At 41.1% G+C, this 6,000-nt stretch overlaps 1 long non-coding RNA gene across 2 annotated transcripts in view; it reads right to left on the bottom strand.

The window, feature by feature from the left end:
* LOC125485651 overlaps positions 1–2,401 on the bottom strand; it is a 37,353-nt gene extending 34,952 nt beyond the window's left edge. The window contains exon 1 of one of the 2 annotated variants that reach the window (XR_007264362.1): positions 1,034–2,401. This is a non-coding gene — a long non-coding RNA (uncharacterized LOC125485651). The remainder of the gene's footprint in view (positions 1–1,033) is intronic. The other variant, XR_007264363.1, reaches the window with a different exon arrangement.
* Between the last annotated feature and the right edge of the window lie 3,599 nt (positions 2,402–6,000).

Consider the following 6,000-nt stretch of genomic DNA (forward strand, 5'->3'; position numbering starts at 1 on the left):
CTTATTTTGAGGCTATGCCTCACAGTTCTAGTTTCACCCAGCATAAGAAACCTTATCTACTCCCTTCATGATTCTGTCTTTCTATAAGATTGCCCCTCATTCTTCTAAATTCCAATGAGTACAGTCCCAGTCTACTCAATCTCTCCTCATAAACCAAAACTCTCAACTCTGGAATCAACCTTGTGGACCTCCTCTGCACCCCTGGCAGTGTCAGTACACCCTTTCTCAAGTAAGGAGGCCAAAACTGTACACAGTACTCCAGGTGTGGCCTCACCAGCACTCTACACAGCTACAGCTTAACAGTTTTTAAACTCCATTCCCCTAGCAATGAAGGACAATATTCCATTTGCCTTCTTATTTACCTGCTGCACCTCCAAACCAACTTTTTGTGATCCATGCACAAGGACACACAGGTGTGTCTGCACAGCAGCATGCTGCAATTTTTCATCATTTAAATAATAGTCCATTTTGTTGTTAGTCCTACCAAAATGGATGATCTCACATTTACAAACATTGTCCATTTGCCAGACCCTCGCCCACTCACTTAATCTATCTATATCCTTCTGCAGACTTTCAGTGTCCTCAACACATTTTGCTCTACCACTCATCTTAATGTCATCTGCAAACTTTGACACACTACAGTTGGTCCCCAACTCTTAAATCATCTATGTGAATTGTAAACAATTGGGGTCCTAACACTGATCCCTGAGGCACACCACTAGCCTCTGATTGCCAACCAGAAAAACACCCATTTATCCCCACTCTCTGCTTTCTGTTAGTTAACCAATCTTCTACCCGTGCTAATACATTATATGATCAAAAACCTCTATATTCATTGAGGTATTATATTGCAAGATGCTCCTCATTCAGGATGCTCAATCGTTGTGAAGTAAAAAGAAATGCATGCACAGGTAATTGATTTGTAGCCACCCATTTTAAGAAATGTCCTTCCTCTCCAGCACGTTTCAAGCCAGAAACATCAATTCATAACCCTTTCTCATTCATTATTTTATGTTGTATAATTATCAATTACCTATTCAACATTAAATGGATGATCTTCTGTACATCAAGAGTATAGAATCTCACATAATTTTAACAAATGGAATCCAACATCCACGGCTTCCAGATGGGCTTGTTATTCCGTAGCTGAAGTACTTTTCACAACCCCTTTATCTTTCCAAGCTACAAAGAAATATTTCACAATTTCACTCATAGGAAATGTAACCATCTAGATTAGAATTCTGATCAGATGATCAATATGCAAAGTGTCATAAAAATGACTAGCTTTACATTCTTTGGGACATACAAGGATGAAAAATCAATCATCCATTTCTTCATACTTTACCAAACAAGCCTCACAGTTGCTCTGTCTTCTCTTTAGATACAATTTTAACTTCCTTCGTGGGCCTCGTATGATTAACTAGAATGGACGTAACACTCATTAAACAGGATCACTGATTGAAGATTAATCCAGCCCCACCTTGCTTAACGTCTAAATGAACATTTAAAAGCACCACAAGCACGACATCCATTTTATTCCAATCTAACCTTATTAATACTAGATTTCTTGAATTCCACTGTGCCTTCCTATTAGAAATTAGAATGAATCACAAAGGAAAACTTTCAAGCATCTTCATGATGCCAACAAAACACTGATCTGCTTTTAGGTGAACATAACCTATTTTCAACAAAATAAATCTGATTTAAAAATATCATACGCTGGAAACACCATTTGGGGTACTGATGCACTTCTTTAGTTTCCTTAGCTTTTCTTTTGCATTTGTTGCCTCTTTAGGGGTGTTGCAGAAACATCTCTAAGAAATTACCATATTGGGTAATTGGTATTTTAAATGTGATAAGTCTTTTCAAGTGTCACAATCACTCACATTATCATCATCCAGTCCCAGAGCAATTGCATTCTGTTCCTCAGAAAACATCACAAAAGATGAGATTTTTAAGTACAAAGTATCTTGTTTACTTTTTTCAAATGCTCAGTTTGATTTTGTAAAATTGTGAATTGAACTTACTTGATTGCCTTGTCTGATAAATACACTCTCATTATCATGAGATATTATTTTACGAGAGTCTGTTTCCCCATAATCTGCTTATTTTTTAAAATACTCGTTAGACCTCAGCTGGAATATTGTGTTCAGTTCTGGGCCACATATTATAGGAAGGAAATGAACACAGAGCGACGGCTGAAATGATGTACAGGAACAATTCCAGAGATGAGGAGTTTCAGTTATAAGGTTAGATTGAGAACGCTGGGACTGTTATCCTCAGAGAAGGCGGCTAAAAGGAGATCTCAGAGAGGTCTTCAAAATTATGAGCTTCTTGTTATGGACCAGACCAAACCCCCTCAAAACAGTTAAAGAAGATTTGTCCAGACTCTAACGTTTTCTTATTTTAAAAGCAAATGTAAATGTGTCAGATGCAATGCGATGATCAAACTACTTGACGTTAAGCAAAACATAATTTACTTAAATACTGTAGTTAAAATACAAATAAAGAGGAATTTAGAAAACTTAATTCTATTGAAAACTTAACAGAATAACAGATACAGTAACTATTACTAATTAACTGTTCCAATATAGTAACATCCTATAAACACACTCCATTAAAAGAAAAGAAAATTCAGACACAGATTCTCACATGCAGCTCTCCAATCCAGGAGGAAAATTCATCGAGAAAATTCAGAGAGCGTAGCAGCCAGGAGATATTAACTGAAGCTTCCAACTTGAGACCCCAATAGCTTCTGCTGTTACTTAAAAAAAACTTAAACCAAGATATCTGGATCGGAGAGAGCTGTCCACACCCATTCAGGATAGTAAAAAAAACAAAAGCCTCCCAGGTTGTTTACTCACGTGATCATCAGTAGCCATTTTTCACCTCTGCCTTACAACCTCTTCAAAACCAGGACAAAATAACCTCTTAGAGTGACAGCACATTAAATGCTTGATAGATAGTGAGAAACTGCTTGCTATTATAAAGGTCACAGACTTCAAGTGATTTGCAAAAGCAGCAAATGTGATGCAAGAAAATCTTTCTCTCGTAGCAGACAGAGTGCATGACTAGAAGTGGTGTAAGCAGATTCAATAGAGGCAAACTAGGGGTTTGAGAAGATTACCTGGAGAGAAATAATATGGAAGGGTCTGGAGAAACAGCAGAAAATTGACAGCCTGTAATAATGCTTAGAGTCATAGAGATATACAGCACGGAAACAGACCCTTCAATCCAAATCGTCCATGATGAAGAGATATTCTAAATTAATCTAGTTCCATTTGTCAGCACTTGGCCCATATCCCTCAAAACCCTTCCTATTCATATACCCATCCAGATGCTTTTTCAATGTTGTAATTGTACCTACCTCCACCACCTTATTCCATACACACACCAACCTCTGCGTGAAAAATGTGCCCCTTAGGTCCCTTTTAAATCATTCCACTCTCACCTTAAACCTATGCTATCTAGTTTTGGGATCCACTATCCTGGGGAAAGACCTTGACTATTCACTCTGCTCATGCCCCTCATGATTTCATAAACTCCTATAGGTCACCCCTCAGCCTCTGATGCTCCAAGGAAAATAGCCCCAGCCTATTCAGCCTCTTCCCATAGTTCAAATCCTCCAATCCCAGTAACATCCTTGTGAATCTCTTCTGAACCCTTTCTTACATACAGTAGGGAGACCCAAACTGAACTCAGTATTCCATAAATGGCCTAACCAGTGTCCTGTACAGCTGCAACATGACCTCCCAACTCCTATGTTCAAAGGCAAGTGTACCAAATGCTTTCTTTACTATCCTGTCTACCTGCAACTAAGCAATTTCTTTATTTTCTGCTTTATTCCTATGAAGTAACGCTGGATTTTTATTTCTTTATTTTTCTAAATTTTTCCCTAAGAAGTTGCCCTTAAGAAACTGTACCTTAGGTACCGCTCAATGCTTTCTATATTCAGTCTGAGCAGAAAACACTGGCGTGGCGACGCCTCCCCCAACAGCGTCAGACAGACCTGTTCCCCCTGTCACTGCTTCAGAAGTCAGATCAGTCTTTCTGGGAGTCAACCCAAGGAAAGCGACGGGTCCGGATGATGTTCCAGGCTGAGTACTCAGAACCTGTGTGGACAAACTGGCGGAGGTATTCACGGACATTTTCAACTGCTCCCTCCTATAAACCGAACTCCCCACCTGCTTCAAGAAGACCACCATCTTCCCCAAGAAGACATATGTAGTGCGTTTTAGTGACTACCACCCAATAGCTCTGCCTTCAATAATCATGAAGTGCTTCGAAAGGCTGGTTATGGCCGACATCAACTCCAGTCTCCTAACCTGCCTCGATCCCCCACAGTTTGCCTACCAACATAACAGGTCCACACAGGATGCCATATCTCTAGCCCTGCAATCATCCCTGGAACATCTGGACAACAAAGCCACCTACATCAGACCCCTGCTTGTTGACTACATCTCCACCTTCAACACCATAATCCCCTCCAGACTGATCTCAAAACTGAGAGACCTTGGTCTTGTCTCCCCCCTCTGCAACTGGATCTTCAGCTTTTTGACCATAGGCCACAATCAGTGAGGATAGATAACTGCACCTCCTCCACAATAACAATGAACACTGGAGCACCCCAAGGATGCGTCCTCAGCCCCCTACTGTACTCCCTGTACACCTATGACTACGTTGCCAAATTCCGAATGAACACCATCTACAAGTTCGCTGATGACACCACCGTAGTGGGATAGATAGCTAACGACGACGAGTCAAAATACAGAAGGGAGATGCGGGCTTGGTGACATGGTGCAAAGAAAACAATCTGTCTCTCAACATCGGCGAAACTAAAGAACCGATCATCGACTTGCAAAAGAAAGGAGGAGAACATGCCCCTATCTACATCAACAGAACAGAGGTTGAGAGTGTGAAGAGCACCAAATTCCGAGGAGTGACAATAACTGATGACCTGTCCTGGACTTCCCACGTAAATGTGACAGTCAAGAAGGCACAACAATGCCTCTTCTTCCTCAGGTGACTCACAAAATTTAGCATGTCCATAAAGTACCTCACCAACTTTTACAGATGCACCATTGAAAACATACTGTCCGGGTGCATAACGGCCTGGTATGGCAACTGCTCTCCCCACGACTGTAAGAAACTACAGAAGGTGATGTGCATAGCCGAGACCATCACAGAAGCCAACCTCACGTCAATGGACTCTAATTTAAATGGCCCGCTGCTACAGGAAGGCTGCCAACACCATCAAAGACCCATTGCACCCGGTAATAACCTCCTACAACCTCTTCTGTCAGGCAGAAGATACAGAAGCCTGAACACGTGCACAAGCAGGTTCTGGCTGTTATCTGAACGGACTCTAGCCTCAAATATTGTAAGCTGCAATGTCACCTGTATGCTTCATGTCTCTAAGTCTTTTTGATCGGTACATCCTTTGCTTGCTGTGATTTGTCTATACCACTTGTAAACAAAGCTTTTCACTATATTCTGGTGAATGTGAGAATAAATCAAAACAAAAAAAGTGAAAATCAAAATGCAGCACCTCACATTTAAATTAAACACCATCTGCCAGTCCTCGACCATTGGCCCATCTGATCAACATCCCGTTATAATCTGAAGTAACATTTTTCACTGTTCGCTACACCTCCAATTTTGGTGTCATCGGCAAACTTACTACCCATAGCTTCTACGTTCACATCCAAATCATTTATATAAATGATGAAAAGCAGTGGACCTAGCACTATCCTTGTGGCACACCACTGGTCACAAGTCTTCAGTGTCAAATGCCTGACTGAAATCCACATAAATCACGTCCACCGCTCTGCCCTCATCAATCCTCTTTGATAATTCTTCAAAAAAACTGAATCGAGTCATGTTCACTTTTGTTGTATCCCCTTGGTTTTGTAACAATCCCGAGCCCCAAGACAAGTCTCATCCTCCCCCGTCCCCGATGCACTCCCACACCGAGCCTGAACCCCAGGTTAGGGGCAGGTC

This window comes from Rhincodon typus, chromosome 21 (genome assembly GCF_021869965.1).
Source record: "Rhincodon typus isolate 14 chromosome 21, sRhiTyp1.1, whole genome shotgun sequence".
Classification (NCBI taxonomy): domain Eukaryota; kingdom Metazoa; phylum Chordata; class Chondrichthyes; order Orectolobiformes; family Rhincodontidae; genus Rhincodon; species Rhincodon typus.